The following is an 11713-nucleotide window of genomic DNA, read 5'->3' as shown; positions in this document are numbered from 1 at the left end:
GACATACCCACGGAACTCTCAATGTTAATCACCTGATTCATTAGAGTTTGGAGATCTTCAAAGTGACTGTCATCACATTGTGTAACACCTGAACTTACCGTGGGACTCAATCTTTCTACGGCGTCGATTTCATGAGTCGTGTAAGGTTCTTTGGGAAAGGCTTATGTCTGGCTTTGTAAAAAAAAAGCATGGTTTTATGGTTATTATTATTGGACTGATGTGCGCCTCATTTGGCTTGTTTGGGAAACCAAAACCTGAAGGATTGAGGTATGCAGCAATTTCATAGAAGATTCTAGGAGTTCAGAGTATAGACTAGAAGTCTCGTTGCTCACTTCTTTGCTTCTCATACAAACGCAACGTTTTCACAACAGTCATGTGATTGGTTGTTAGTGTCCCGGTTTTGTCACTACATATAGGTGTGGCTGATCTCATGGTTTCACATGCTGCCAAATTTCGAACTGCAATGATTGATGATAATCACTTGTTTTCGTCACAAACACGACCAACAAGATACTTGCAACAATTCCAATACCATCATGAGCTCCCTTGGGTCGTTCTTCTGTTGCAATGCCAACAATCAGAGACACAATAGCACACACTTCAAGTATCATGAGAGTCATGTCTTGAAGTGCTTCCCAAACAAAAACCCAGAGGCTTTTAGCTTGACTTTCATGGATTTCTTGATTCCATACATATGTTGTTTTTTTATCCGGTAGATCAGTCTCATTATTAATCCCATCGATGTTTGATGTACAAAGCTTGTCTACAATGCCATCAATCTTACCATTATATCTCAACTCCTTTACATCATGTCCTCAAACAATAGACCCCAATTCATCGCCACAAATTTGAAGTCCTGCATCTTCAACATAACCGACACTTTGTAATCACTTAGTTTCGCGCCTTGGATAAAATGAAATGCTGCTTTGGAAACAAAAACTGCAACCTGATGTGAACCACATGCAAAATCTCCTTTTGATTTTTGGTTTTTTGGGTATTGACTGTTGTGTGGTTTGGTTTGATTTCGCAGGGCTTTGGTTGCGTTTGATGCAAGGCTATGATAGTCGCATGATGACACTTGCCGTTGGCGATGATAGTTGCAAAGTTTTGGATTTGCTGCAGGATTCTGTTGGTTTCACCTGCTACTGTTATGGATTGATGTGCTTCCTACATGGCTCGTTTGGAGATAAACCCTGCAGGATTGGCGCTACCGTAAGACCAGATTGCAGATTGGTTCAGGTTGGAGAGGCAGATACCTTGGCATCATAGATTATTCAGCTATTATTCTCTGGGTGAGGGATGGAGAATCCGTTCCAAGTGTTTTCATAAGGAAGTTCCTTTTACTTTCTGAAAATTGTGGGCTTGGAATTGCTGCAGTTAAGGATCTGAACATAGGTGTACATTGAAGAGGGGAACTAAACTCTGAGTTGACAGGGATGAAACAATGTCGATGCCATTATTGTTTATCTATTCCTCACAGGATGTGAATATATGTTGATTCATAGCTGCGCTAGAAAGAACTACTCGATCACATCCTCCATCTCCCTTTTGATCTCCAATTTGCATTGAATTCAGTTCAGTTCCATTATCTTGATGTAGTGAGCATTTCAAATTCTCAGCAGCAGAATGAGGCAGAATAGTCAATCCTTTAGAACTTCTTGGAGAGTCTTCATATAATTCCATGTACCTCCAACATGGTTGAATTTCCTTATTACTGTCCTTTAATTATTCCAATAAGTCTTTAAGATCTACGAGCTATAAATCGGGAATCTTGTATCCAGGAATATCTGACTCTTTGTTTCTGTTCATAAACTCTTGAAGTATCTTCCATGCATTTCCAAGACTTTGGTCCATGTTCTCCGCATCAACTTTTATAGCTAATTATGTTAGAAGCTCGGCTTGTTGCATTAACGCGTTTATCTTTGATTCATCCTTTTTAAGGAATGTTCCTTAAATCTTGTTGTTTGGAGCGAAGCCACCAAACTTCACATTGCAGACATCATTTTGATCAGGCAAGTTGCAGAAATCTTGTTGTTATGTGATCTATCTGCGGAGTTGATCTTTTCCGCATCATCAGGGATATGTGACCTCCTTATTTTCTGGAAATCAGAATTCAAATAAGTGTACCATCTCCTTCTGCACTGTCTTGTTGTTTTAGCCTTGAACTTAGAAGCAATTATAGCCCAATTTTCAGTTCCATGAATTCTTGAAGAATATTCCAATACATCATCCTCCTCTTGAGTCCACGTGACAATGTGACGCTCCCTCTTCTTAGATTCTTCATTCACAAGTTGCTTCTGCTTATGATTCTGCAGCTTCTTCACATCTTGCATGATTTTGTTAATGTTATTATTTTTCTCTCTTTCTTAAACGCTCCTTCCTTTTTTACAAGGAGCCAAGTTGCATGCTAAAGCCAAACACTCTTTCTTTATAATAATATACGATAATAACTTTTTGTGATTTGTTTTTGTTACATAAAAATTAAAAATTAAAAAAACAAACAAAAAAGGAATAAACCCTCGTTCTTTCTCTTTCATTAACCTTTTAAAACCTCACTATTTTTTTGTTAGTTTAAAAACGGGATCCGTAATAAGCATAAATTCCATTCTCAAAAGCCACCTTAACAAACAAAAAGCTATTCAATTTATGAAGTAAAAAAAGTTCAAGAGTTTGCTTTGGATTCTTAACTTTTCAGAAAAACACACTCACTATCTTATCCTCTGTCACCAAAATAGAACAATGTTTAATGTTCAAATTAAGGAACCGTGGATGAAAAATAGAAAAAGGGTAACCAAGAATACATACAAGGGTTCATAAAGGGTACATGGGTTGGTCGTGGTAGCAAGTCCAACAACTAATGTTGGTGGGTAGCATCATGACCAGATGGAAGGGTCATGAAAAAAAAGAATGCAAACGAATGATTGATGGGAAAAAGTTTCAGGGCCAAAATCAGGGTATGACACATTGTTGATTATTTTAGTCGCTGGACATGGGTAAAATATCTAAAGCACAAGAGCGAGTCTCACTCTGTATTCACTAGCTTTTGTTCTAAAGTGCAAAACGAATTTAACTCTAAAATCATCAGAGTCAGAAGTGATCATGGTGGTGAATTTAAAAATAAAATCTTTAAAGAACTGTTTGACTCTAATGGAATATCACATGATTTCTCCTTCCCTAGAAATCCACAACAAAATGGAGTTATAGAAAGGAAGAATAGGACACTCCAAGAAATGGCCAGAACCATGATCAATGAAACAAATGTGGTTAAGCACTTTTGGGCTGAAGCAGTAAATACAACGTGTTATATTCAGAATAGAACCTCTATAAGACCTATTCTGGAGAAGACTCCCTATGAACTGTGCAAGGGAAGAAAACCCAACATTTCTTACTTCCATCCTTTTGGATGCTCATGTTTTATTCTTAACACTAAAGAACATCTGAACAAGTTTGATTTAAAAGCACAAAAAGGTATTATGTTAGGATACTCAGAACGCTCTAAAGGCTACAGAGTATACAACACAGAAACCAAAATTGTGGAGGAATCAATACATGTTAGATTTGATGATAAGCTTGACCCTGAAAAGTCAAAGATAGTTGAGAAACTTGCAGATTTGGAGATAACTCTTGCAGGCTCTGACGAAAAGTCTAAAGCATTAGAAGAAACTGAGAAACAAATTCCAGATGCAACTAAAATCTTAACTATCTAGAAAAGATCAAGAAATCTCCCTAACATCTCTGAAGATTTGATTTTGGGAAACAAGGATAAACCTGTCAGAACTAGGTCAACATTCAAAATATCTGAAGAAACTCGTCTAGGATTAGTTTCTCTGATTGAGCCTACTTCCTATGATAAGGCACTTCAAGATAATGACTGGGTTCTGGCAATGAAAGAAGAACCTGATCAATTCTCAAAGAATGACGTTTGGGATCTTGTCCCAAAGCCTAAAGGAACTCATATTATTGGAACAAGATGGGTATTCAGAAACAAATTGAACGAAAAAGGAGAAGTAGTCAGAAACAAAGCACGACTGGTGGCACAAGGTTACAGTCAATAAGAAGGCATTGACTACAACGAAACTTTTGCTCCAGTCGCCATGTTAGAATCCATTCATTTACTTGTTTCATTCGCTGTAAATCATTCCATCAAATTATATCAGATGGATGTCAAGAGCACATTTCTTAATGGTTATATATCAGAAGAAGTGTGTGTCCATCAACCCCCAGGTTTTGAAAATTCTAAATGTCTAGAACATGTTTTTAAACTAAAAAAAAATCATTGTATGGTCTAAAACAAGCTCCTAGAGCTTGGTATGAAAGATTAAGCAACTTTCTTCTGGAACATGACTTTATTAGAGGAAAGGTTGACTCTATACTCTTCTGTAAAAACATTAGAGATGATCTTATGATATTCCAGATATATGTTGATGACATTATTTTTGGTTCAGCTAACCCCTCTGTTTGTCAAGAATTCTCTGAGCTAATGCAGGCAGAATTTGAAATGAGCTTGATGTAAGAACTAAAGTTCTTTATGGGAATTCAAATCAATCAAGCTTTAGAAGCTACTTATGTATATCAAAGAAAATACATAAAAGACATTCTGAAGAAATTCAAAATGGAAGAATGAAAACCTGCAAAGACACTCATGCATCCAACCTGCATTCTGGAGAAAGAAGAAGTTAGTCAAAAGGTTTGTCAGAAGCTCTATCGTGGTATGATAGGCTCTCTTCTCTATCTGACGGCTACTCGTCCTGACATTCTTTTCAGTGTATGTCTTTGTGCCAGATTCCAATCAGATCCAAGGGAATCTCATTTAACAATTGTTAAAAGAATCCTAAGGTATCTGAAAGGAACTCCTAACCTTGGCCTGATGTATGAGAAAACATCAGAGTATAGGCTCTCCGGATATTGTGATGGAGATTATGCATGAGACAGAATGGAACGTAAAAGTACATCTGGGAACTGTCAGTTCTTGGGAAACAATCTCATATCTTGGGCCAGCAAAAGACAGTCAACCATCACTCTGCCTATTGCAGAAGCAAAATATATATCAGCTTCACTATGCACTACTCAGATGCTCTGGATGAAAAATCAACTAAAAGACCTTCAGATTTTTGAGAGTAACGTTCCTATCTTCTGTTATAATACTGCTGCCATATGTTAAAGTAAGAACCCTATCTTGCATTCCAGAGCTAATCACATATAAATAAAACATCATTTTATAAGAGACTATGTTCATAAAGGGGTAATATCATTAAAATTTATTGATACAGACCATCAATGGGTTGATATTTTCACTAAACCCCTCGCTGAAGACAAATTCTCATTTATTCTGAAACATTTAAAAATTGAAATTTGCCCGGAATAAACCAAATTTGCTTCTCTGAAATAGAAAAATTAGGCTCTGAAATAAACATCTGGTATCTGGATCTGACTCTGATACTTCTACCAGTTAGGAGTCATCTGAATCAGAAATCCTCAGGATCCAATCCCTTGGTATTCTTGAAGATCAGATAGATCAACACGTGGGGGCATCATCCGTCTGACTTTGGATCTTCTAGACAGCTGTCTAGCAGAAATCAAGAGACAAACCCTTGAGATCTCCTCGAGCAGTGTGCTGATTTAGGGATTAGACTTCCATCATGGGCTGTAATCATGTCTCCCCTAGGCGTGTCTGAAGCTATGCGAATTATACTCGAGCGCGTCGCACGCTCAAAGGTACAACAAAGTCGCCATCGAACTTTACTTATCCCCTAAGGGAAGGGAAAACATTGATAAAACCCGGGGGAAATAGAAATGGGTAAGGAAGTCAGTTATGCAAGGGGAAGATATTAGCACCCCAAACATCCATGGTATTCCATGGGAACCGTTTTGAATGTTCTTCATAAGAATAGGTGTTATTATCTGAAGATTACTCACAAAAGGGTGGAAACAGGGGTTAATAGATAAGTGTGGAAAAGGTGAAGGGAATAGATAATTGTGCTCGCCAAGGATTTGGGCCCTCGTGCCTACGTATCCTCATTCATGCAATGAGGGAATCAAAGCTCCGTAGTTCGTGGAGCTAGGATTAATGTGTTAGTTGTTTTTAGTAGACATTATTAACGTTCACGTTCTACTGTCGACTGACTTGTATGCTTGAGCATGAGAGCTTTAAGCGTCTGCCTATTTACTGTAGAATGGATGAAATCGGATCGCACTCTAGCAGTTAAACATGGCTTGCTCGCACATTGAGGCTTAAGCGTCGTTCACGGTAGGACGGAAGTAACACGTCCTTTCTGAAAAGGTTTTAAACTAAAAAAGAAGCCCAAAGGCAAAACTGAGTTTGATGAGGTGAGTTTGATTTTATTTCGAAATGAGAGTCATGATTCAGATCGTACTAAAGTCTATGAATGGAGGTGAATACAGTGAGCAACTAGGTCATTCGTCCTGCACCCAAAGATATTCAGAATGGGGGTAGGAATACTTAAGTCCCATTCCTTCTCCATTGCTTAAGGCGCGTATCGTACAATCCTAATCGTAGGGTTAATTGTTTTTTAGTTTATTTACAAAATGGTTTTAGTTTTACTGGGAGAACAAAAGGATAGAAAGAGAAATCCTGAACGGTTGGAAGTCTGATCTTCAGTCTGATCTTCATGTTTGTGCTTTAATCTATGCAGAAAGACTTATCAATTATTCGATTTAAATTTCACTAAAGTCTATAAATATAGGCGAATACAGTGAGCAAACAGGTCATTTGTCTTGCACCCAAAGATATTCAGGATGGGGGTAGGAATACTCCAGTCTCATTCCTTCTCTACTACTTAAGGCTCATGACGTGCAATTCGCATCGTGATCGATGAGTGTTGAATTTGAATTTCCTTGCAGCTTCCCATGATGAAGGGTTGTCTTTGAATGATGAAGAGGCTTGTTAATCAACTTGAATCGAGTTGTGCTAAAGCCTATGAATAGAGGTGAATATTGTAACACCCCGATAAAATATGATAATTATTTAATTTAAGTTAATAGTATATTATTAATTTAATTAAATAATTGGATTATTATTATTGGATTATTATTATTATTATTATTATTATTATTATTATTATTATTGGAATAATAGAATTGGAAATAAAAAGGTCCCATTTGGTAAAAGGGGGTTTTCACGTGAAAACAGAGAAACGACTCTAAAGTGGAAAAGGGCAAAGAGCAAGAGAACGAGGGTTGAAGAAAGGAAAAAGCTGGAAGCAAAAGGTTGCCGGATTAACTCAGGTAAGGGGGGTTTATCGTCGTTTAATGGGTATTATGGGTTAACATGTAATGGGTAGTGATAAGCCATTGATTTGTCCCTAATTGGAATGATGAATGCTGTAAATTGGGAACTGATGGATGAACGAGATATGGGTTATAATGGGAGAAGATTCGTAAGAATTAGATGGAATAATGTTAGAATTTGTGAAATTGAATAGGGTATGATTCGTGTTAGATGATATGAATGAATTCTGTGTAAAAATTGGACTGTGGAAGGTTGGATTTGGGAAACCTCGTAGCAGAGAAAACCCATAGCAGATCTGGAAATTCTGGTTCTGGTCATACGCGTATGGCACTAGGCAATACGCGTATGAGATGGCCTGGTACGCGTATGGGGTGAGGCATACGCGTATGGATGAGGAAGATGATGATTTTAACGTAGTTTTGTCTCTGTTGGTACGCGTATGAGGAAGTGGTACGCGTAGCATACACGTATGGGACAGGCCAATACGCATATGGGTTTGGCTAGAAAATGGGCCATACGCGTATGGGCATGAGGCATACGCGTATGGGCAGAATTGTGATTTTTCTGAGCTGTTGTTGTGCAGTTTTGGTCGTTTCAGCTGAGTAATGTAATTTAGCTGATGTATGCTATAGTAGGGACCATTTCCCGTTGTTTTGAGTAGTGTAGGTATTAGTAGAGTGTGCTAATACTGTGATTGATTATTTGACATGATGTGATTCTGGGATAAATATGCTGATGATGTATGATTGTATGCATAATGCTGTGAATGTATCTGTTATGTATGCAATTGTGAATGGACTATTTATGGCTTAGAGTGTGAGCATATGTCCATCTTGGATTGTTGTTGTTGGTTGCATGCTAGGTGATTTAGCGTGCATAGTATGGCCTTTATGGTGGTAGCTAATTCCCATGGCGAGGAATTAGTGAGTGAATTACTATGGATTGTTGTTGATGTTTGCATGCTAGGTGATTAGCGTGCATATCATGGCCTTCAGGGTGGTAGCTAATTCCCATGGTGAGGAATTAGTGAGTGAGTCACTAGGTCTCAAATGAGTGGGACTAGTGAGCTTGGTAGCCGTATCTGGATTTGATCGGTGAGGTTGAACTATATGTTCACGAATAGTCGGTACCGCATGCATGGAGTCTCATTGCATAATGTATGTATGGCGTATAATATGAATGGATGTATTCCAATATTATACGTGTTGTTTTGTGTTGGTGTTGAGTATGATTATGATTATGAGTTGATGTTGTCGTTGCTGAATGTGTAATCTGATTAGGGTGATGATATGTGTTAAATTACTTAGCATTACATGATATTTTATAATGCTTATTATATCGATTGAGGAACTCACCCTTACAACTATGTTTCAGGTAACGAGCAGTGATTGAGTAGAAGCTAGTGCTTGGAGTCTAGTGTAGTTCCTTAGTGGGTCATGCTCTGGTAGATGTAACATCGGGACGGGATGTTTTACCTTGTTTCATTTGTTGGTTGTTGAACAGTTTTACATGTAATGTGTTACATGGTTTGCATACTGTTAGATCTTCTATCCGCTGCGAATTGTGCAATGTCTTAATTTGATTTATAAATGAGCATGACAAGCTATTTTGATGAATGGTGTGAAGTGTCAAGTGTGACACCCTTAATTGCATATTTACTCTGATTATATTTTGTTGTTTTAATTTAAAAGTTTGGGGTATTTTAAAAGGGTGTTACATTAGTGGTATCAGAGCATAGTCGGTCGAGTCGAGTCGTAATTATTTTGTTCCCCTGTACGGGATAGGTGTTGTGTAACCCTATCAGTACTTATTGTTTTAGCTTGTTGGACTTTCAGAATAGAATGGCTGGAAGAGGTAGAGACGATGCTGCGATTGCTGAGGCTCTGGGTATGCTAGCTGGAGTACTTGGAGGGAATCCGAATGTTGTGGGCTTGGGAGCTGCTCGTCAACTGAGTGAGTTCCAGAAGAACAATCCTCCAATGTTCAAGGGAGCATACGATCCAGATGGTGCTCAGAAGTGGTTGAAGGAGATTGAGAGGATCTTCCGAGTGACTGAATGTGCCGATAACCAGAAGGTCAGGTTCGGTACGCATATGCTGTCAGAGGAAGCAGATGATTGGTGGGTTGCTACCCGCATTTAGTTGGAAGCTGCTGGGGGTGCTGAGATCACTTGGGCGGTGTTCAGAGAGAGATTCTTGAGGAAGTACTTTCCCGAGGATGTCAGAGGAAAGAAAAAGATAGAGTTCTTAGAATTGAAGCAGGGCAACCGGTCTGTTACTGAGTATGCTGCTAAGTTCACAGAGCTGTCGAAGTATTACACTCCCTATAATGAGGCTACTGGGGAATTTTCAAAATGTGTGAAGTTTGAGAACGGGTTACGTCCCGAGATCAAGCAGGCTATTGGGTATCAGCGGATTAGAGTGTTTTCTGACTTGGTTGACTGTTGCAGGATTTTTGAACAGGATACCAAGGCCAGAGCGGAGAGCTATCAGCAGAGGGTTGATAGGAAAGGTAAGAATCAGAATGATCGTGGAAAACCGTATGCAGCTGGCAAGGGTTTCCAGAGACAGAGTGGGATGAAGAGACCTAGTGGGGGAGACTCCAGTGCCCCTGCTAAGTGTTTCAGATGTGGTCAGGCTGGACATCGTATCCATGAGTGTACCAGTACTGAGAAGAAGTGTTTCAAGTGTGGAAAAGGTGGTCACTTGGCTGCAGAGTGCCGGTTGAAGACTATGACTTGTTTCAACTGTGGAGAGGTGGGTCATATTAGCCCACAGTGTCCTAAGCCGAAGAAAGAGAACCAGTCGGGAGGCAAGGTCTTTGCTTTATCGGGTTCTGAGACTTCTGCAGATGATCGTTTGTTCCGAGGTACGTGTTATATTAATGGCTTTCCTCTTGTAGCTATTATTGACACAGGTGCGACTCATTCCTTTATATCTTTGGATTGTGCTGTGAAACTTAAATTAGAGATATCTGAGATGCATGGTAGTATGGTGATTGATACTCCTGCGAAGGGTTCAGTGACTACTACTTCAGTTTGTTTAAATTGTCCTTTGAGTATTTTTGGTAGAGACTTTGGGATGGACCTCGTGTGTCTTCCACTAGTGCAGATTGATGTTATCCTGGGTATGAACTGGTTGGTGTTTAACCGACTTTATATCAACTGTTTTGATAAGACGGTGATCTTTCCTGAGATTGAGGAAGGAAAGAGTTTGTTTCTATCAGCAAGGCAGGTGAATGAGGCAGTAGCAGATGGGGCAGAGTTATTTATGCTGTTAGCGACTTTGGAGGCTAAAGATAAACTGGTGATTTGCGATCTAGCCGTGGTGTGTGATTTTCCTGATGTGTTTCCTGAAGAAGTGAATGAATTACCACCAGAGCGTGAAGTTGAGTTCTCGATTGATTTGGTACCTGGTACTAGGCCGATATCGATGGCTCCGTACCGTATGTCTGCTGTTGAGTTAACTGAATTGAAGAGTCAGCTGGAAGATCTGTTGGATAAGAAATTTATTCGTCCGAGTGTGTCACCGTGGGGCGCGCCAGTGTTATTGGTTAAGAAGAAAGAAGGTACTATGAGATTGTGTGTGGACTACAGGCAACTTAATAAAGTGACGATCAAGAATCGGTATCCTTTGCCGAGGATTGATGATTTGATGGATCAGTTGGTTGGTGCGAGTGTGTTCAGCAAAATAGATTTGAGATTGGGTTATCATCAGCTACGTGTGAAAACTGAGGATATTCAGAAGACTGCTTTCAGAACAAGGTATGGACATTATGAGTATTCTGTAATGCCTTTTGGTGTGACTAATGCGCCTGGAGTATTTATGGAGTATATGAATAGGATTTTCCATCCTTACCTAGACAAGTTTGTTGTGGTGTTTATTGACGATATTTTGGTGTATTCGAAATCGGAAGAAGAGCATGCTGAGCATTTGAGAATGGTTTTAGGAGTTCTACGAGAAAAGAAGTTATTTGCTAAGCTGTCTAAGTGTGAATTTTGGTTAGAAGAGGTTAGTTTTCTTGGTCATGTGATTTCAAGAGGTGGTGTTGCTGTTGATCCTTCTAAGATAGAAGCGGTATCTAAGTGGGAAGCTCCGAAGTCAGTTTCTGAGATAAGGAGTTTTCTTGGACTTGCAGGTTATTATAGGAAGTTCATTGAGGGATTTTCTAAGTTGGCGTTACCGTTGACGATGTTGACTAGAAAGGGGCAAGCGTTTGTTTGGGACTCAAAATGTGAAGAAGATTTCCAAGAGTTAAAGAGAAGGTTAACTACTGCTCATATTCTGATATTACCAAGTCCGTCGGAACCATTTGAGGTTACTGTGATGCTTCATTGTTGGGTTTGGGTGGTGTTTTGATGCAGAATAAGCAGGTTGTAGCTTATGCTTCGAGACAACTGGAGGTTCATGAGAGGAACTATCCGACACACGATTTAGAGTTGGCAGTTGTGGTATTTGTTCTGAA

General features: G+C 39.2%; 1 pseudogene; it reads right to left on the bottom strand.

Moving 5' to 3' along the window:
* Window positions 1-358: 358 nt before the first annotated feature.
* LOC127128060 (transcription factor MYB88-like) lies at window positions 359-2471 on the bottom strand (annotated as a pseudogene).
* Between the last annotated feature and the right edge of the window lie 9242 nt (window positions 2472-11713).

Source organism: Lathyrus oleraceus, chromosome 3, assembly GCF_024323335.1.
Source record: "Lathyrus oleraceus cultivar Zhongwan6 chromosome 3, CAAS_Psat_ZW6_1.0, whole genome shotgun sequence".
Lineage (NCBI taxonomy): Eukaryota > Viridiplantae > Streptophyta > Magnoliopsida > Fabales > Fabaceae > Lathyrus > Lathyrus oleraceus.
The sequence above is the reverse complement of the archived record's forward strand: the minus strand, read 5'-3'. Positions and strand labels throughout refer to the sequence as shown.